Raw genomic sequence first — 23,383 nt, 5'->3', positions numbered from 1 at the left:
AGTCGGCCGATGGCATTGTTTCTCTGCGGTTCACTGAGACGTGGCATGTCCTGGATTGTCAACTGTCGGCCAGATACAGAGGCCAGGCAAGCGAATGTAGCCTACTGGAAAGTATTCCCCCAAAAGAAACACAACAAGGCTGGGAAGGGTTCGAGGGTTTATTCTCTCGATCACACCATACGCGTGGTTCTGTAAAAATAATTACAAACGATAAATACACTGATAAAACAAATAATTAACAACCTCGACTTAATCATAAAAATAAATTACAAATGTCATTACATAGCAATATATATACTCATTTAAACCATTATCACACAATTATGCCAAGTTACTGGCATAATACTTTCCTTCAAAAATATACATATACGTTTCGGCGACGTTAGTGCCAAAAACAATCAAAAATAAGTACATGCATTTAAGATAATTAAATGCGGTTATACAAACAAAAAAATACCACAAAGCAGTAAAGACTTGGCAACATTATTGCCAACGTTACTCGATTACAAAATAAACAACTTCCCCATTTCAAATGCTGTCAATATAAAACAATAACGTTCGGCTTTGTATGACAAACATTAAAATAAAGACCATTACAGAATACAAACTGGAACAATCGATTTAAAAAACAATAATATATATATACATAAAATACTCGGTTACAGCACAGGTGAAACAAGTCACGTACGTTGGTCAAGACGCACGTGAAACACCTTCGCTGCAAGAATTGCATGTAATAAAGAAATAGACAATACTACTACTACTACACACCTTCGCTGTGGGCGATGAACCGTATAGGATGATAACACTATTACATGTACGTGGGCTTCATCCTGTGAATAAATGGATAAAATATAAGCTACCACTCAAATGGATAATAAAACTACAGCAATTAGACATCTCATCCAACGCTAATCACTAATTCTGTTTATACAATTAACTTGCGCCTCTATCTATATTTATACGTTTAATAGTATATATCCAACACCTTTACTTTATTACTGTTTATAAAGTTAACTCGTCCATATATATATTTATTCGTTTAGTGTGTTTTAGTGAATTCAATATTTAAAAGGTATTTACCTAGCATTAATTATGGACGTTTAAACACTTTTCCACATTATGTATTACATTTACATATATCTAAAATAATGAGATAAACATTATAACAATTAATACATGCATATTAGTCAAACCTGTAAGTGCCAAAAGGAAGTCTGAAGATAACGAAAGGCTCAGGAAAAGGAAAAGGCAACTGCAAGTCGTAAGTATATAACGTGTTGTGTCACTGTCTACACTCAGCGCTGCACGGACCTGACTCACGACCACGTGACACCAAATACACATAACCATTGGATAGTATCAACCAATGGCTCGTCCCCAGCCAGTATGGCGAGAAACAACCATAAAAGGCTTTGTCTAATGCACCAATACGATATTCTCAATGCAGATTGAGAATATCCTATAATAAAATAAATTGAATCCTAAAATAAATATTAATAGTAATAGATAAAATATGTTATTTATATACAAACGGCCAAATATTTAGTCCCCGTTACACGAACACCCTGCACTTTTATACTGTCGGTGTTCATGTTGCACGTGCAGACAACGCACGTGCAGTGGTGACATGGTTTGCACGTGGCTGCGTTTTTGCGAATATTCACATTTTGGAACTTTATTGTACAGTAGCTGCGTTTTATCGAATGTAACCGTGGGAATGTGTTTGGGACATGCAATGACCTTATATTCACAAAGCATGAACCGGTAGGAAACATAAAATCGGAGTTATAACCCATTTGTACCCTTTTGCGTTTCTTTTTTTGAAGAGTATATATCTATCTATCTGCACTTTACTGCTGATATCTTATAGACTGTGTGGTATGTGCTACCCTGTCGTTTCTCTCCTGGACAGGGGTTTGAACGATGATGAAGGTTTTCCTCATAACACCGTTTACCTATTTTGTAAACGGAAAACAGACGTAGCTGATTTGTGTGCCCAGAGTAGCATGCTTGAGCGTTAGCAGACGATGATAAATGATTACGATTGTCATAGTTAAAATACATCATCATTAAACGGCAAGAACACTAACTGTATGTTAGCGGGAAATATTAGCATCACGATCATATAGAAGATCAGGAAATATTAATATTACGTTCATATAGAAGATCAGGAAATATTAATATTACGTTCAAATAGAAGAGCAGGAAATATTAACATTACGTTCATATAGAAGATCAGGAAATATTAACATTACGATCATCTAGAAGATCAGGAAATATTAATATTACGTTCATATAGAAGATCAGGAAATATTAATATTACGTTCAAATAGAAGAGCAGGAAATATTAACATTACGTTCATATAGAAGATCAGGAAATATTAACATTACGATCGTCTAGAAGATCAGGAAATATTAATATTACGTTCATATAGAAGATCAGAAAATATTAATATTATGTTCAAATAGAAGAGCAGGAAATATTAACATTACGTTCATATAGAAGAGCAGGCAATGTTAACATCACGTCCATATAGATGATCAAGAAACATTAACATTACGTTCATACAGAAGAGCAGGAAATATTAATATTACGTTCATGCAGAACAGCTGGAAATATAATACTGATTCATGCAGAACAACACAGGAAGATAATTGTTGCGTACTTTATTTACCCCACTAAACGTGGCGACTTTGTACACTTGGTATGCGTTTTCTGCGGTTGTGTTTCGATAAGATAAGTTATTAGATGAGAGTTTGGCAATAAAACACGCTCCACGTGCGTCTGTTTACTGTAATCACTACCCGGTGGCTCCTGCCTTACACCTGTGCTGCTTCAGTGTTTCTTGGAATGCCATGGCAGCCTAATTGCGATTATGGATGTGGGGGAGTTCCAAACTTCTAAAACTCTCTACTGGCGCAAAAAGCAAACACAATCTTGACAGATGAAAGCATTAACGCGCTGCTACATGCGGACATCTTCGACGTGTGGGCACGTGTCTCGTCAGTTTATATACACCCTCTCTTTATGGCGAGCACGCGTAGTTTACACGGTAACACAATCCTACACCGTTTACTCCTCAGGGACATATGGAAGGCTGAAAGATGGCCATGTCGATTACATATTATTGCGAAAATGCGACAATTCCTACACCGTTTACTCAGGGACATATGGAAGGCTGAAAGGTGGCCATGTTGATTACATATTATTGTGAAAATGCGACAAATCGTTGTTGTTTTCTCACGTCGCATTGCTCTTTCGCATAGATCTGCGTGTAGTTTCATCGCAGACGTTTTGTCACATCTTCCTTATGTCGTCTTTATTGCGTTATTTAGGGGTTAACTATGTTGTATTTGATCATTTGCGAACGTTAATGCTGTTTTTACTGTTGCAAATTGCGTTTTACCGCCGACGCGTAGCGAAGACGGTAAAATTGATATTTGCGACTGTGTTGATATTTGCGACTGTGTTCCCCGAATTTCCGACACGTTAATGCTGCTTTTACTGCCTCAAATTTCGCGTTATTTGCAAAATGAATTAGAATTTAGTTTTTACTTGGCACAAATGAGCTACCATGATATGCAACCACGTGAATATAATTAAACAGATTAACAGTAATGGCTTTATAATAAAGCACTGTAACTATTTAAACGTAGAAAAACATAAAAACGTTACGTAATTATTAGCTACAGTGAGTTATAGCAGGCATGTCCGGTTCACAGGAGTGTTTTCTACAATTTACAGTAGCTATGACTTATTGTAACTTAATTAAGCTAAGACAAATAAAATACAAGAGAATGAATGAATGAATGAATGAATGGTTAACGACACCCCAGCACGAAAAATACATCGGCTATTGGGTGTCAAACTATGGTAATGCAAATAAATAAAGTGATGATCAACATCAATATAAAAATTCAAGGTTTAAACAAAAACAGTGTAAAGAACTGTGCAAAAATACAAATACAAATATCACAGAAATTTACGGACACCGAATTTTACTCTAAACTTCATTTTGTGCTGTATTGGCCATTCTCAAAGAGAATGTTACACCCCTGCACCACGGTGAGGTTACAACACACGCAGGGGCAAAAAATACAAGAGAGAGAGAGAGAGAGAGAGAGAGAGAGAGAGAGAGAGAGAGAGAGAGAGAGAGAGAGAGAGAGAGAGAGAGACACAGAGAGAGAGAGAGAGAGAGGGAGACACACCCACACAGAGAGAGAGAGAGAGAGAGAGAGAGAGAGAGAGAGAGAGAGAGAGAGAGAGAGAGAGAGAGAGAGAGAGAGCCCAAGCACTACTGAACCACGGCTACCAAAAAAAAAAATATCCCAACAAAACCCCCCCACCCCCCAAACAAAATTAAAAATAAAAATAAAATAATAATAATAATAATAATAATAATAATAATAATGAAACAATAAAATAATAATAATAATATAAAACATAATAATAAATAATCCAACAACTACAACAAAAAACACAACCTCTTGGCGTGTTTCCAATAACTCGACAACGTTTATTATATTTTACCTTCTTTTTTCTTTTTTATACCAAACACTGAATTACAGCTCGGTATTTTCTGGATCCACACGTATCATTAATAACATAAAGTAAAGAAGAGTAAGGTAGAGTAAAGTAGACTAGAGTAAAGTACAGTACAGTAGACTAGAGTAAAGTAAAGTAGACTAGAGTAAAGTACAGTAGACTAGAGTAAAGTAAAGAAAGTAGAGTAAAGTAGAGTAAAGTAGAGTAAAAATAATGTAAAGTGGTGTTGTGCGATGCGGTGCGGTGCGGTGCTGTGCGGTGTGGCGTGGCCTGATCATAGCACAACACAACGTAACATAGCATAATATTATGTACTGTAATATACGGTACTGTGTTGTACTGTAGCGTACCGTACCATAGTCCATACCATACAGTACCGTAACGTACCATACCATCCTGTACTGTACTGTACTATAGTGTAGTGTAGTGTAGTGTAGTGTACTGTAGTGTAGTGTAGTGTAGTGGTGTAGTGTAATGTAGTGTAGTGTAGTGTAGTGTTGTGGTACTATACTAAATATATTACTACTCAAAAGAATTTAAGGGTCAGACGATATTTTCGACATTATTTTCTCAATGTCAATTATATTAGCTAGACTATAATGTCACGCATGGTATTGTTCCATTTTGACGAAAGTGGGTCTAAGCAACCCATAAATGAATTAAAATCCACTGTCATTGACACTGTCGACTAGTTCTAATGGCGAAAACATGCTTACATTTGCACGTAAATTAGGGCGAAAGCGAAAGGTCTGCTAAGTGCCCATAACTTGCTTTTTCACAAAGCGCTTCATTTGCACGCTTTGCATGTGTATTCCATGTTCCCAATGCTGAATTTCCGTATAATTGGAGCTTGCGTTCGTGTACGGTGCACGCTCCAAATTCGACAATGGTACGTAGTCAACTGACTATCGAAGATCGAGGAAGGGCTATTGCTTGGCTTCAGGATGGCAATACGCAAAGAAATGTTGCTCTGAGACTTGGTGTCAGTCAGAGTGTCGTTGACCGACTGTGGCAACGGTACCAAGCAACGAATTCTGTTCGAAATCGTCCACGTTCTGGAAGACCTCGAAGCACTACAAATAGAGAGGACCGCTACATCACCAATATGGCTCTACGTCAACGCACAACCACTGCACGCCGATTACGTGACAATCTGCGGACTGCTACTGGAACTCGAGTGTCTGATCAAACCATACGCAATCGTCTGAGAGCCAATAATCTACGCTGCCGTCGCCAGGCTGTTCGACCACCACTCCTACCACATCACAGAACGGCCAGACGTCACTGGTGCACACTTCATCTGCGGTGGCAACGTGTTCAGTGGGGTCGAGTGATGTTCACTGATGAGTCCAGGTTTAGTCTCCAGTTCAACGACGGTCGGGTTCGTGTCTACAGACGTCCTGGGGAGCGCTTCGCTGACGTTAACGTTAGACAACGTCACCGGTTCGGTGGTGGCAGCGTCATGGTGTGGGGCAGCATCTCTATCCACCACAGGACCCCCCTCTATGTGGTGGATGGCAATCTGAATGGAATCCGCTATCTGAATGAGATTATCCGGCCGTTGGTTCTCCCAGGCCTTCAGCAGATTGGCGGCGGGGCAGTTCTGCAGGATGACAATGCCAGACCCCACCGCGCCAGGGTGGTAACGGACTTTCTCAGACAACAAGGTATCGCCAGGATGGATTGGCCAGCATATTCGCCTGACTTGGCCCCAACAGAGCGCCTGGGACGAATTAGGCAGGAGAGTTCGGGATAACCATGCCCCTCCGGCCAACCTTCATGATCTGGGTCAACTTCTTATGGCAGAGTGGGAGGCCATTCCCCAAGAGTTCTTCAGACGTCTGATCAACAGCATGAGGCAACGATGTGTCGAGTGTATTCGCGCCAGGGGTGGATTCACACACTATTAAACGAATGTTCTAATGTGTAAAATCCATGTTTGACAACCTTCAACTTTGACAGCATGTCATGTGACTTTCTTGTATACAGTGACGTTTATTTGTGTTTTTTTGTAAATATGGAACAATAAATTAAATTTTTGGTGTAGTTTACATCATCAATCTAATACACTCTGAAACTTATTTGGTTATAAATTTTTGACCCTTAAATTCTTTTGAGTAGTATATATATAACAATCTGTTCCGGTTTAAATCTCGGATCATAACAATAGTTATATTATAGATCACTGTCCATGTTCATCTGTATGCATGAATTGAACTTCACCCTGAATCAGTTTCTATTAGTTTTTGTTATTTTTAACACAGTTTGTTGCTGCTTAAATCATGGATACAAATGTAAAGCAGTGAGTCGGGGCTCCCAAACCCGACACTGCTATATGATCTGGGACAATAAATATGTATTAAAAAAAAAAAAAAAAAAAAAAAAAATATATATATATATAACAATCGAATACGATACGGTACAATACAGCACAGCACAATACGATATCATACGAAACTTAACATTTATTTTTATTTTATTATTTTTGTTTGTTTAACGACACCATTAGAGCACATTGATTTATTAATGATTGGCCACTGGATGTATCACGGCCTTTGATATACCAGTCGTGGTGCACTGCCTGAAACGAGAAATAGCCCATTGGGCCCACCGACGTGGATGGATCCCAGACCGACCGCGCATCAGGCGAGCTCTTTACCACTGGGCTACGCCCCCCCCCCCCCCCATACTTTACCATACAAACTACTAATGATATTTCCCACATCCCATTCTTCCACGTATCTTCGTTTCAGAATCAACCCTTACAAATGCCTTGTATTATGTTAGTAAGAGACAGATAGGGTTGAGTCTCGTCTTGAGGGATCACATGATATCTGCCTGGCCACGTGGTCAGGATTCATGTGGTTCTAGACAGATTTGATTGTAATAAAAAAAGTTTTAGAATGGCACCAGCTGTGTTTTGTGTAGCCGCTACACAGATCGTGTTGGTGGACATTCTTTGCCATTGTGTTGTGTGGAATATAGGTTATATAGATTTCTCATGGACAATGTAACAAAACCAATTTGTCAAAAGTGAATGTCAGTGGAATTCGTGTGGTAAGATCTCTATCAGAATCCATATGCTGTAACACAGACATTAATGTGGTCTGCTTTTATGTCCAGCGACAATGGAAATGTTCTTATTCAACACATAACCTTGACAGTTGCACAGACTTACAGAACTGGACCCCGTTTCACGAAGCGATCTTAGCCCTAAGATTACCTTAAGCGCATAGCTACCCTATGTACTTCGTTGATCTTAGGGATAAGATCGCTTCGTGGAACGGGGCCCTGGGCCCCATTCCTCGATGCGATCTTAGCGCTAAGATCAACTTGAGTGCATAAAGTAGGTATACTTCGAGCCTTGTTCGCTCTGGCGGTGTGAATATTAGATGTATGATTATTTTGACAGTACAGCTGTTTATACATTTGGAAGTTAAAGACTAAGAAACTAATAATTAATCCGGAAATTGCTTTTATTTTTCACATATAGAACGTATCTTATGTTAATCGTGTTTAGTAATCCATTCACCGGTTGCGTAAATATAATTCACATAGCCAAGCATTCGTAACCTACGTAAATATCACGTGGACCAATTTCTAGTTTTTAAATATTGTCCCTTGCTAATTGGGAAAGATTTACGCCTCTTACCCCCACCCCCATTATATTGATGTATAAAGAGGGAACCTCACCTAACCCAAAAACTAACCCTAACTCTAACTCTAATATTACGGGGTTAATGATCGGATATTTCATCACTAATTGTTAAGAGACGGACCCTAGGTTTTAAACACTATAGGCATATTATTCACTATTAGAGTCGTTTATGATCACTGAAATCAAACTTTACTTATATTTTATTGTTTAGATTATCCATTTCCGTACAACTGAAGGTTTTCTAGTCATTCTGGTGTTTCTAATACCACAAAATGCATTTTTTATATTTAAAAAAACGCACGTGCGTCTGAGAAGTAACAGTTATGGAGTCGAGTTTTAGTCTATTTTTAACAATATTTCACCGTTTTAACCTTAAAGATTCTCGATTCATTCTATTGTAACGTTATCCAAATGTGTTACAGGTTTGTTATTTAACCAAACTCAGTGATCCATAACTGGTTCAACAAAGGCCATGGTTTGTGCTATCCTGCCTGTGGGAAGCGCAAATAAAAGATCCCTTGCTGCCTGTCGTAAAAGAGTAGCCTATGTGGCGACAGCGGGTTTCCTCTAAAAAACAGTGTCAGAATGACCATATGTTTGACGTCCAATAGCGATGATAAGATAAAAAATCAATGTGCTCTAGTGACGGCGTCAAATAAAACAAACTTTACTTTTTTTCTTTTTTTTTATATCATGAAGCATTTTACCACTAGCGTAACGTAGACTGCTGACTTCGTCGTTACCTGTCTGTAATCTGCATTTTGTCATATTCGTCTGTACTGGTTTGAGTCAGATTGATCTTCACCCTTTCCTTTTGTCCCCAAGGTTGCTCATGGGACAATGTCTTCAACAGTTATATGATAAACACGAATTCGCCATTTATAATAGTCGGTATTATAGATAATGTCAACCTCACACGAACTCCACGCAAAACCGGACATGCATATAATGAAGTTTGGGATTGATACTTAATGCAAAATAACTGTTATGCAGTTTGCAGAATTATCGATTCCCTGTCACAAATAAGCGACATGACAATATGACAAGTATTCACTGTATTATCGATGGCTGCTACCGTAGACTCAGGGCCAATTTCGCTTCAGGCAGTTACTGTCCATAAATCTACATACAATCATACAACACATCTCTCTCTCTACATGTACACACCAGGACCCATATTCACAAAAAAGTGTAAATTTACGTCTACGACTAGCACTTACGTGTGCCGTAGATTTACGTTTACGTGCAAGAAGCACCTTATTCTCAAAGATGGTCATAAATGTAAACGTAACTTAGTTGGACGTAAATCTACGATTTAACATTCTCACTGGAGTAATTAATAAAAACACATTAGAAACGATGGCTACCGGGTAAATAACAAATGCGCAAAACGCAATTTTGTTTGTCGTCTGCTAACAATAACATTGCGAACAGTGAACCATGGCAGTTTGGTATTGGTGGGGATCCGCGTTTTGGTACGAACTTGAGGACATTTCTTAAAAAGGAAAAGATAACTCAGGAGAAATTGGCCAAGTCGAAAACATCCGTTCGATCATGAACAAAAATATGTTCAATCCGTGGGCGTTCGCCATAGCAAACTGTTTCATTTATTGGAAATGCTGCTAGTTTCCGTAAATAATAGTAAATAACGGCGATCGTGCTTGATTTATTATATGTACACAACTTACGTGCAGCGTTAGTTGCAACCTGAGGCACTCTTATATTTACGTCCAACTTTACACGTAACTTACGTTTTCGTGGTTTCGTGAATAGCTCTTCAGTCGTAGATTTACGTTTACGTGTAAAACTAGGCTTACGATATTTTGTGAATATGGGTCCAGTTGTTTATTTGAAAAAGTTTTATCATATTCTCTCTCTCCCTCTCTCCCACTCTCTCCCTCTCCCTCTCCCTCTCCCTCCCTCTCTCTCTCTCTCTCTCTCTCTCTCTCTCTCTCTCTCTCTCTCTCTCTCTCTCTCTCTCTCTCTCTCTCTCTCTAGCTGGGGGGGGGGGGGTGGGGCTCAAGTGGACGGGGCAGTCTGTAGTGAAGGGGGAGGCTAGGGTGGGTGTGGGTGGCACAAGTCATAATTTATCATTATTTATATAGAGTAGGACAAACAATGTACATTTTTGCCCTCATGTGGGAAGTACATCCCCCACCCCCACCCCCCATTCACAAGGGCCTGTCAACCTATGTATTAGTTTCATCTGCTAATGTCAGACTGATTTAAAATCAACAAAAAAGAAGAAGAAAAGAACATCATTAGCGTATGAGACAGGCGGGTCTAGAGTGTCAACCCCCCCCCCCCCCCCCCGCCCCCCAAATACTGGAGCAATTCTTCGAATTCCGTCAAAAAAGGTGGCGACATTCGAGCAAAATTACCTGGCCTGAAACTTTTTCGCCATGTATTTCAATCATTATACTCACATTATTATAAAAAAAAAATGCATGTAAACAAATGCACAGTGATTCGGGAATTTTAATTTAAATTTGGATAAAAATGGGAGACCGTTCGCCTATGTATGAACATTTCTCGAATTAGTTTGTTAATTTGTTATTGTCTCATATATTAATAATAAAATTAGGAAAGAAGCAAGTACGATATCCATCTGTAGTATATCTGGGTTACGAGGTTACCGCAAACGTTATTTTTTATAGATCGCTTACTTCCACACACAAAATCCTATAAAAAGGCGTGTGACAAAGCAAAAAGAGAGAGAGAGAGAGAAAAAAAGAGTTCAAATTGATTTATTTTAAATTCTTCGAGAACAGCGACTATGTTTATAGAGACAAGTCACGCAATGCCAGTAGAGTAACATGTAAACCTCGAATCCATTATTTCTGAATGGACGTGCGATTTCTCATTTCCAGCCAGTGCTTTACGACTGGTGTATCAAAGAACAGAGCTCTGCCCGTTACGTGGCAAGGTGTCTATAAGGTATCTAGTTGAGGATCGAATTGGGTAGCCTATGTGGCGAACTGTACATTATGAATCAAAACTGTCATAATATTACTTATTTTCAAAACTTGTAGCGACTGGTTTTTATTTTCATGATCAGTGGCAGTAGCAATAGCAGTAGTAGTAGTAGTAGTACTGTAGTAGTAGTAGTAGTAGTAGTAGTAGTAGTAGTAGTAGTAGTTTTGGTGGTGGTGGTAGTGGTGGTGGTAGTGGTGGTAGTAGTGGTATTAGTAGTAGTAGTAGTAGTGATAGTAGTGGTAGCCCTACTTTTATAAACCCGGTTTAAAATATGGCTTTTGCCCCCCCCACCCCCACCCCCACCAACTAGACTGTCCGTCCACTACAGGTTGTGTCCCCACCACTCCAGATATCGTTCCTACGGGCCTCATTCAAATGTTTTTTAGTACCTTAGCTAAAATTTCATATGTATCATTTAATTTTATTCCAAATACCGAACAGAATTTGAAATAACTGGGTGAAAAGAAATCCCGACACGAATCCTGAATGTGTTTATAAGTATAATGCTTTATAAATATTCAAATCATGTTAAATACGATAAATATCTACATACATACATACACACACGTGCGCACATATTAATATTATTTCAGCACATATCCGATATTTATTGTGTACGGATCCGAACCGATGGTTTCTCGGGCGTTAACAACAAAATATTTTTTATTTCGTGATAAGCAATAATTCACAAATGTCTCCAATTTAAATACGATATATATATGCATACATACACGCGCGCACATTAAAGGGACATTCCTGAGTTTGCTGCAATTTTTAAAATTTTATCGACTAACAGAGACTTTTTAACGACTGTAATTACATATCAAATATATTTTTCTGCATAAAATATTAGTGGCTGTATTTTAAACGTGTTTCTGATCATTCTACTATTTGTACTAGGTTAAATTTCATTTTATTTTCTAAATGGGTTTTTTCGTACGTACGAAATTATTTGAAGAAAAATCCAGTTTGGGCTTCTTATTAATATTAAGATGACCAGAAACACGTTGAATATACAGACACTGATATTCTAAAGAAGAAAATATATTTAATATGTAAGTTTAATCGTAGAAGTATTTTATTAGTGGGAAACATCTTACAATGCAGCAAACTCAGGAATGTCCCTTTAATATTATTTCAGCCCATATCCGATATTTGTTGTGTACGGATCCAAACCGATGGTTTCTCGGTAACAACAAAATATTTTTTATTTCATGATAAGCAATAATTCACAAATGTCTCCAATAAGTCTTTGTTGGAATTTTCAGGTTCCCTACTGATAGAATATTTAATCTTGGAGATATTCACATTCCTACTGCTTGGCCTTCCATTGTCTAACACCCCCCCCCCCCCCCCCTAACTTGTACACAGGGCTGTTTTTGCGAGATCTCGCGTGAGTTCACGGTTAGCGTTCACGAGTTTCACCGCTACATGGACATGCGCAGTGGAATGTGAAAGAGGTCTATTCCATAATATTGTAAACATGTCAACGAAGAATAACCAAGTGATGATACTATTGGGAAAATCAATATGGCCGCTTCGACTAAGCAAAGTGCGGTCCACCTAAACGCCACATTGTTAATGTCGTTTGCCAATGTATTTCTCATCCCCAGCATCGACTCAAAGCTGTCGATAAATTATAGGATTCACTCGAGATCGAAGACTTACAAATACTTCTAATCGTTTATGCCACCATATTTCACAAACAGTGCCAAAACAAACAAGGAAGCGGAAGAAAGCCTTTTGTTGCAGTGGCTACTTCGTCGGTCTAATGCTGTATCAATCCGCGATCTTAAGTGGCAGGAAGTTGTGCTTTAGCCTTCTAGGGTGAGGTCCACACTAGAATGAAAAAACAAAGGAGACAAAAAGAAGAGAAAATTAAGACGGCATAATATGTAAAATCAAACGTCAATAAATGTATGTTTAGCGACGCATGAAGACATGTTAAATAATTTTTAAAAGCCGTTGTTCGCATATACAAGGTGGTACCTTGGTACAAGACGGAGTGCATTGACTATGTATGGGTAGTACTAAACCAAATAACATCCGGCTGGGTCAAAGTTCGAGGTGCATCTAACGTTTGTTAGAGTAGTTAATATCACAAGTCCTGTGGATACATGTGAGTGTGTTTGTTGTAATACAAAAAAAAAAATAGTTTCATCTGGGCAAAACATGTATGCAATTTTATATCATCTAGTATCACTGTGTCAAGTAGCCTTGTGCTCGAAACAAGTATGGGGTACCTGTAAACAAAATTACTCACAAAGTTTATGCGGAACCAGGGTAGTCATAGACGCTACCCGTTATCTCTGAAATGAGCAACTAAACCTCCATTTTCTTCCAGATTCACTTTAAGGGTGAGGGTGGTAGTATTTATATCCGTGGTGTGTATATCGATTGATACGCTGCAGGTACGAGTTTTAGCCACATATGTTACTATTGTCGTCTATGAGATTTGATTTGGTGGTATACGCCATTATACAAAGACGTGACAGTGGAAACAGTTAAAAGTTAAAATTCGTTTTGTTTTTTAACGACACCACTGGAGCACATTGATATATTAATAATCGGCTATTGGATGTCAAACATTTGGTAATTTTGACATATAGTCTTAGAGAGGAAACTCACTAATTTTTTCCATTAGTAGCGAGGGATATTTTATACGCACCATCCCACCGAGAAAGATAGCACACACCACGGCCTTTGATATACCAATCGTGATGCACTGACTGTAACGAGAAATAGCCCAATAGGCCCACCGAAGGGGATCCGTTCCAAACCGACCGCGCATTAAGCGAGCGCTTTACCACTGGGCTAGGCACCACCCTTGGCAGTGGACACACAATAGATGTTCACTTGGCAGTGGACACACAATAAATGTTCACTTGGCAGTGGACACACAATAGATGTTCACTTGGCAGTGGACACACAATAGATGTTCACTTGGCAGTGGACACACAATAGATGTTCACTTGGCAGTGGACACACAATAGATGTTCACTTGGCAGTGGACACACAATAGATGTTCACTTGGCAGTGGACACACAATAGATGTTCACTTGGCAGTGGACACACAATAGATGTTCACTTGGCAAGCAACGTAACACGGCACTACATACGGGTATCGGTTATAATAACACAATGGACCGTAACACAAAATCAGGCTATGTTCCACCTAGTCTGGTGCGTGGTCGGTCTAGGATCGATCCCCGTCAGTGGTCCCATTGGGCTATTTCTCGTTTCAGCCGATGATTAATAAATCATTGTACTCTAGTGGTGTCGTTAAACAAAACAAACTTTAAAAACGTTCCTCCATCTCCCCTTAAATACGTTTTGATATGTATTTTGAATGCAAACCTAACACATTCCATATAACCACCTCCAGCGCTCCCTGTGAACAACCGCAAATACCGGTATGAATGCTGGGGATCGGTTTTAGGAACAGTAGTTTGATAACTGTGACTCATGGTCTAGAGTGGAGAAAATAATAATAATAATAATCATAATAATAATCATAATAATCATAATAAAAACTCCAACAACAAACAAAACAAACAAACAAATAAACAAAACACACACACACACCCTCCATAACTCCCCCAATAAATAAAAAAAACCTCACATATAAAAAGCCCCCCCCCCCCCCCCCCCGCGCCAAAACAACAAGAACACTCCAAACCAACCAACCAACCAACAAACAAACCCCAACATATAATATATATTTTAAAACAATTTTATCAGACCCACAAAGCAGTATCCTAATGTATTGGATTTAAATAAATAAATAAATAAATAAATATATATCTATATCTTTAGACAAAGGTTACAAAATTCCTAAACAAGATATATCATTGTCAAATTTAACAAGTAGCCTTAAACACAATGTCTGGCATGGTCTGATGATGTATCGCATTTCAGTTTCTTCACCTTTACTTCGGTCACATTACAAATTAAACACACAAGAACAGAAAACCCCAACATATTCTGTTCCGACCACAAGTCCAGATTTCTCTTTGACAGGTCAGCCACGATTCGTAGTTCAAATTTGGTTTGAGGTAGGAACAATTGAAGTTTGCTTTTCACATTAATGATCCAGTTCTGATCCCCACTCAGGATCGATCTGGAATATTTTGTACGTGAAACCGTTTGACAAGAGGTTCCTAGCTTTGTAACAGTCATTATTGTAGTAGTAGTAGTTATAATAATAATAATAATAATAATAATAATAATACATTTAATTTTAAATCAGTGACCGATAGAATATACATAATTACACATCACATATAAAACTGATTACACAGTATACAGTAGCTTATGCCAGCGATTTAGACGTACGTATTTGACGTACACACTTGTACACCGCAGGTGAGCAAGTAGGTCGTTTGAGGTTGCTTCGAGTCTACTTTTCAACGAATAAGCTGTTGAGCGAAGTAAAAAGAATTAAAGTTTTTTACCTCGATGACTGACAAACATCTTGCTGGCACTGTAAGGTCGTCGTTGTCCGATCATCTATCGGTATGCATTGTTATCCTGCATAAATTTCACCCATAATACACCCGCGTACAAATTACTACAATAACTCACAACTAATTCTGATTCTGAACATTTTGCAAATCTCTGCAACAACATGTTTGCGCGTACACAAAGGGCTCTATACTGTCGTTTAATGTTTTTATCATCTTTCATGTTTTTGCATATATAATATGACCTAGATATTTAAAGTTGTCTAGAATTTTCAGTACATCACCACACAAATATATCGAAGACACATTGATCAACTGCAAAGTTTCTGGTTCAATACACATACAAACAGTTTTCATTGTATTATTTATAATATCATAATCTTCTGCAAATTTCTCGTAAATCGTCTTTTTAAATGCAGAAATAGATGGGCAAAGAAGTGACATATCATCAGCAAAACTGAAGTTATTTGGAAACACCCCACCAACATTGCACCCTACTGCACATTTCGATTGTAACGCCAATCACTATTGTTATGGTCCCCACTGCGCCCATTAGTAGAACCCGTTAACAATAATCGTCGCAGCTGCAACCAATATTAAAGGTTACTTTAATAAATCTGGGAAATTACGAACAGCAGTTTGCGAAACTCATAAAGCTGTTATAGTCATTACTGAAATACTGAAATATATGTTTATGATTGACGCTTAGGTGTATATCTTTGAGCAAACAGCACAACAGAAACACCCGTATCAGATTTTGCCTGAAAATAATTTCATACCTACAAACAAATATATATATATATATATATATATATATATATATATATATATATATATATATATATATATATATATATATATATATATATATATATATACACACACACATGTATACGAATAGAAAATCCTGTGTTGCTGGAACCTCTCCTCTAAAGTATCAAAGGGGTTCAAGATAAAAAAAAAGGGAAAGTCAGAAGCCTCCTTTAAACATTAAAGAATTAAAGAGGGCTATATGACTTTTAAAGGAGGCTTCTGACTTTTTCTTTTTAATATATATATATATATATATATATATATATATATATATATATATATATATATATATATATATGTGTGTGTATATATGTATATGCATATGCATATGTATATATATATACATATACATATACGTATGCGTATGCGTATGCGTATGCGTATGCGTATGCGTATACGTATACGTATACGTATATGTATATGTATATGCATATGTATATATACGAAGTAAAGGGAAAACTGACTACTAAAAACATTGCATATACAGACATTGGTATTCCAAACAAAAATATGTATTTAATATGTTTGTGGGGGGTTTTGTCGCCAAAAAGACTGTGTAAGTCGGAAACAACTTACAATGGCTGCAAATTCTAGTTAGGTCAAACAAAGGCAGACCACGTCACGATGGTCAGGTCACAATAATCAGGTCACGAAGGTCAGGTCAGGTCAAGTCGGGTCAGTATTTAAAATTATAATTAGAACACTTAATAAACAAAATTATTAAAAAAAAAATATCTTCGTAAGGAAGAGAATTTAAATGTTAAACGTCATACAGTGTCATAGAACATTGAATTATTATATTCGTAATGATGATTGAGCGAGAGTGACCTTTTAGTCTAATTCGTGCCCACACGATCTAAAAGCATTAAATCGTTGTTTGTGTCCGTTTAGAACTGACGAGAAGTAAGCAGGTGATTTATCGAAAAAGCCGTGTGTTTCCTACTTGCCACTAATTTAGCAGATTATAGGCATGTCTGTCACCCGTAAGTCATATGGTGCTCAGTAGCAAATTGAAATAAATGTGCGTTTAATGAACATGGAGCACTGTCTAACTTATGGTCCGTCACGTCTGACAAAAGTGGTGACACGTAAACAAGAACACCATGAAGAGAAAACCAGGTCACGGCCATTGCTAAGACCTTTTGTTAGGTGGGTTAAAAAACAAAAGTTGTTAAACACGTTTTGTCATTATTATGCGTGTGTGTTATTCGTTCTTGATAATCATATTATGCTAAATGCGATTCTTGTGGTAGAAAGTGAAAACCGTAACTCGTTGTCGCTACACCACTCTTTCAGACAAAACAGCACATAACCATGTTTTTTTTTTATATACACCACTTGTAAAATACTGGTTGGAACATGAAATAACCCAGTGGGGTGGGTCGGCCCGCCTGTCCATATCAGGACACATACTGATAGTGTAGCCTATCTTTAATGACGTCACATCCATACAACTTGTATGGCGTTTCCATGACGTTGTGGTCTCAGATCCCTTGCTGCATTAGGGAATATGTAGCGGGTTTCCTCTGACGACTACGTGTCATAATTACCAAATGTTTGACATCCAATAGTCGATGATTAATTAATCAATGTGCGCCAGTTCAACAAAACAGACTACTATTACACGCACAATGTATTTTCTTGTTTGGAGTATAGTGGTATATAAGCATGTAAATAATTATTGGTAATGGAGTATCGGTGTCTCTATATCCAATGTGTTTCTGATTGATCTAATCTTTGCAATAAATTATCCAAACTAGATTTTATCTCATAATTATTTTATATGGATGAAACAAAAAATATATATTAGAAAATAAAAAGACGTTTAAGCTGCTAAACATTAGGACGATTAGAAACACACCGGATATAGCGACAAATGTTATATACTCGATAAAAAGGCCTTATTATTCTAAAACATCTTACAATACAAAGACAGCAAGCAGGGCGACAGTTCCTTTGACGACGCACTCAACACATTTTTATTAACGGTTATAATAAGATGGCGTCAGACAGGAACACAAATGAGACCCCCGCCCCCCCAACCCCCCCCCCCCCCCCAAAAAAAAAAAACAACCCCAAAAACCAACAAAACAACAACAACAACAACCCCAGACAAAAACAACAACACGTTTCCGCCACGCCATGAGCAAGGGATTTATAATACGCACCATCCAACAAACACGGCAGTACATACCACGACCTTAGGTATACGAGTTGTGGAGTACTGGCTGGAGCGAGAAATAGCCCAGTGTGTCCACCAACGGGGATCGTGTCTAAGTCGATCGCGCATCAGGCGAGCAGTTTATCACTGGGCTACGTCCCCCACCTAAACTAGACAAAGATATCACTCATAACTAAAATGCTACATCTAGTGGGATGGGGTGGTGGGTGGTGGGTGGAGCGTGGGGGCGCATCTTGCCTTCTTGCCCCCTCCCCATCCCCACAATCGTTAGTCAAGGACCTGTTCACACATACATATGTCAGCTGGTGTTATTGCATAGTGCAGTGTTATATTAAAGGGACATTCCTGAGTTTGCTGCAAGTTTAAAGATGTTATCGAATAACAGATACTTTTTAACGATTATAATTACATATCAAATGTATTTTTCTGCATAAAATATTAGTGGCTGTATATTAAACGTGTTTCTGATCGTTCTAATATTTGTACTATGTTAAATTTCATTTTATTTCTTAAAATATATATTTTCGTACGTACGAAATTATTTGAAGACCAAATCCAATTTGGGCTTCTTACTAATATTAAGACGACCAGAGAAACATTGAATATACAGACACTGATATTATAAGCAAGAAAAATACTTAATATGCAAGTTTAATCGTAGAAATATGTTATTAGTCGGAAACTTCTTACAATGCAGTAAACTCAGAAATGTCCCTTTAAAGCATGTCTTAAAATATTCCATGTCTTTCGCGGAATTTTCTTTTCGTTTTGTTTTTAGAATATACCATTTTATGCTTGTAATACAACACACAGAAATACGCACACAGAAATAGTACAGCTCATACATCTATACGTATACACATATACACATTTGGCCAAACACGAATGTGATTTTTTATTATTTAAAAAAAATCGTCTAAAACAATGCTAGATTGCAAACAAACCTGGTCGTCTATATTTAGCACATTCCAGAGAAAGAAAGAAAAGCAAAAAAGCTAAAAGCAATTGTGTTAAAAGATTTTTGCCAAGATAGAGAAACGGAATGCTTATCTGAGATCAACGCAAATTGTAAACTTGTCTCTCAGATTCTAAACTTAAAATAATAAAAAACCCGTCACCAAAATCATCTGTATTGAATGACTGCCTTCTACCAGTGTTTGGGATCGATCCCCATCAGTGGGCCCATTGGGCTATTTCTTGCTCCAGCCAGTGCACCACGATTGGTACACCAAAGGCCGTGGTATGTGCTATCCTGTCTGTGGGATGGTGCATATAAAAGATCTCATGCTGCTAATCGAAAAGAGTAACCCATGAAGTGGCGACAGCGGGTTTCCTCCCTCAATATCTGTGTGGTCCTTAACCATATGTCCGACGCCATATAACCGTAAATAAAATGTATTGAGTGCGTCGTTAAATAAAACATTTCCATCCTTCCTTCTATCCGTGTTTAGTTGTTACATCTGTACACGTGTACTCATGTCTCAGTAAACACGCTGTCTGGTCATACTTTGTAACTCATGATGTAAATCAAGGTTCAAAGTCAAATTCTTTATTACTTTAAGTTTTTACAACTTATACAAACATAAACATAAAATGAATAAATAATGTACACGATAACGGTGGAGAGTGATTTACCTTATTGAATACATAATACATACATACATACATGTACACACACACACGCACACACGCACACACACACACATATACACATATATATATATATATATATATATATATATATATATATATATATATATATATATATATATATATATATATATATATATCTAATTCAACGTATCAGTTTTACTAATTAATATATTAGTTGGCTATATGTCAATATTGAGTATATACCAGAGGTAAAGTATACTTTTGTGCTACCCGGTGCAGGTTCTGTATTGTACAGCATTAAACAATTCATTCCAATAATTTATTTCTTACATTATTTGCTTGTACTAAATAATTCCCGAAGTTATTAAGTTATTTAATATTAACAGTACTTAGAAGTTGAATAAGTTTAAAAACGCTTGGATGTCTTTGGTAATAATGTTTTATAAATTTGGTTCTTATATTATTGAATCTAGGACATTGGAGAATAAAGTGATACTCGTCTTCTATTTCATTTTTATCACAAAGTGTACATATTCTTTGAGATATTTCAGTGTTTTTGTATGTACCCAATTCTATATTTAACTTATGGGCACACATTCTAACTTTAGCCATTTCTTTTAAATGACAAATGTCTAATGTTTTTTAAAGATAAGTCTGTAAGCTAAATTCATTTACCAAATATTGATATAAATTTCCTTTTGGCGTTGCCATCATTCTGCTATAACATTGCTGCTTAAACACATGACATAGCCTTTTTTTACGTACATTATAAATACTGTCATCAACATGTGTTAAGTTCCATATTATATATGTTAGACCAAGTGCATTAAGTTATTTTTTAACGTTCATCAACCAATTATTTCCATATTGCTCCATTTTCTCATATATAGCTGTTAATGTAGAGTTCAGTTATTTAGACAATGGTAAATGTCGTTTATTCCTTTATTTAATTACTCCATAAAATATTGGTACTTTCAAAGTAAATGATTGATGTGATATAGTGTGACTGATGTATGATATAATTTAACTATTCTTAAATGAAATAAATAAATAGTTGTTTTTAATTAATCTATTTATGTATTTTCACCTATAGATTTTGTGTGTATGTTGTTAATGTATTGCCAGTTTTATATAATTATTGTGTTTGTATCCTGTACTCAGTCGATGTAAGACTACAAAATTCCATCATATACGGGCATGTGGGATTAAAAAAAACCCAACCCCCAACAGTATATCCGAGGTGGTCAAAATGTTCACCACCGCATATGATGGAGTCTTTATCTCTCATCCATTCGGTAAATAAACTGTTATTTTACACTAACAGACAAGGTCGAAATTTCCACCACATCCGGTATACTTTTTCTATCCCATATAAGTGTTATAATATTGTATTGTTGTAAGTTATAACAACTTTAATTCACAGTGTCCATGATTCTACTCCAATGTGGAACTGGGGGTTTAGGCTGGAACATTCGTAGAGTTGAATTAATATATATTCGGTGATTATTCGGTTGTTAGTAGGATGTAACATTATGCTAAATGCATCATATGTTTAAAGAATCAGAGAATAAACCCCATGTCACCTCATAATTAGGATTATTGACAATAAATCCATGATAAGCATCAAAGGATTTTTAAATATGTAATCTCCCCTCTGTAGATGACAACACATGCGACGGCATTCGATATATCAGTCGTGGAGCAGAAATCGTTCTGTCGTACGACCCGGACTAGGTTACCTTTACCTAAGAATCTTGGTGAAGAATAAATCAATCAAATCCTTAGAATAAATCTTTTAGGTCATCTATATCGGAAATAACTAGCTCAAGTTGAAGCCAACATCTTTCCAACATCAAAGGTCGCTAGCAGGAACTCAATCAATTATCTACACAATGTCGGAGATGATGGTATGTGTGTCTTTGTAGGTTGATGAAGTCTAGACTCTTCTTTTTAAAACCACGTCTCAAGTGTTGGAGACTAGGCTAACTAATTCCCTTGGAAGACTCAGTGCTACTAATAACTGACCTGCGTCCAGTTCACGTCAGGTGGTGCGAATAACTGACCTGCGTTCAGTTCACGTCATGTGGGACGAATAACTGACCTGTGTCCAGTTCACGTCAGTTGGGGCAAATAACTGACCTGGATTCAGTTCACGTCATGTGGTGCGAATAACTGACCTGTGTCCAGTTCACGTCAGTTGGGGCAAATAACTGACCTGCATTCAGTTCACGTCATATGGGGCGACTAACTGACCTGTGTTCAGTTCACGTTCTGTGGGACGAATAACTGACCTGCGTTCAGTTCACGTCAGGTGGGGAAAATAACTGATCTACGTCCAGTTCACGTCATTTGGGGCGAATAACTGACCTGCATTCAGTTCACGTCAGGTGGGAAAAATAACTGACCTGCATTCAGTCCACGTCAGATGGGGCGAATAACTGACCTGTGTTCAGTTCACGTTCTTTGGGACGAATAACTAACCTGCATTCAGTTCACGTCAGGTGGGGAAAATAACTGACCTGCATTCAGTTAACGTCAGGTGGGGGAAATAACTGGCCTGCATTCAGTTAACGTCAGGTGGGGGAAATAACTGGCCTGCATTCAGTTCACGTCAGGTGGGGGAAATAACTGGCCTGCATTCAGTTCACGTCAGGTGGGGGAAATAACTGGCCTGCATTCAGTTCACGTCAGGTGGGGAAAATAACCGGCCTGCATTCAGTTCACGTCAGGTGGGGGAAATAACTGGCCTGCATTCAGTTCACGTCAGGTGGGGGAAATAACTGGCCTGCATTCAGTTAACGTCAGGTGGGGAAAATAACTGACCTGCATTCAGTTAACGTCAGGTGGGGGAAATAACTGACCTGCATTCAGTTAACGTCAGATTGGGAAAATAACTGACCTGGCCTGCGTGCAGTTCACGTCAGGTAGGGCGAATAACTAACCTGCGTTCAGTTCACGTCAGTTGGGGAGAATAACTGACCTGCGTTCAGTTCACGTCAGTTGGGGAGAATAACTGGCCTGCGTCACGCCAGTTGGGGAGAATAACTGACCTGCGTCCAGTTCACGTCAGTTGGGGAGAATAACTGACCTGCGTCCAGTTCACGTCAGTTGGGGCGAATAACTGACCT

The 23,383-nt window shown here is 37.8% G+C and overlaps 1 protein-coding gene and 1 long non-coding RNA gene across 3 annotated transcripts in view; one reads left to right on the top strand and one right to left on the bottom strand.

The window, feature by feature from the left end:
* LOC121384337 (5-hydroxytryptamine receptor 4-like) overlaps window positions 1–23,383 on the top strand; it is a 90,381-nt gene that overhangs the window by 35,603 nt on the left and 31,395 nt on the right. The gene's annotated exons all lie outside the window — the stretch shown is intronic.
* LOC121384339 lies at window positions 145–1,549 on the bottom strand. The gene is made up of 3 exons (XR_005959377.1): window positions 1,197–1,549; window positions 772–833; window positions 145–189 (listed from the first exon to the last, which is right to left on the bottom strand). It is a non-coding gene; the product is annotated as an uncharacterized LOC121384339 (long non-coding RNA).

The sequence above is a fragment of the Gigantopelta aegis genome, chromosome 10 (assembly GCF_016097555.1).
Source record: "Gigantopelta aegis isolate Gae_Host chromosome 10, Gae_host_genome, whole genome shotgun sequence".
Classification (NCBI taxonomy): Eukaryota; Metazoa; Mollusca; class Gastropoda; order Neomphalida; family Peltospiridae; genus Gigantopelta; species Gigantopelta aegis.
Note: the sequence above shows the minus strand (reverse complement) of the source record. Positions and strands in the feature narration are given on the sequence as shown.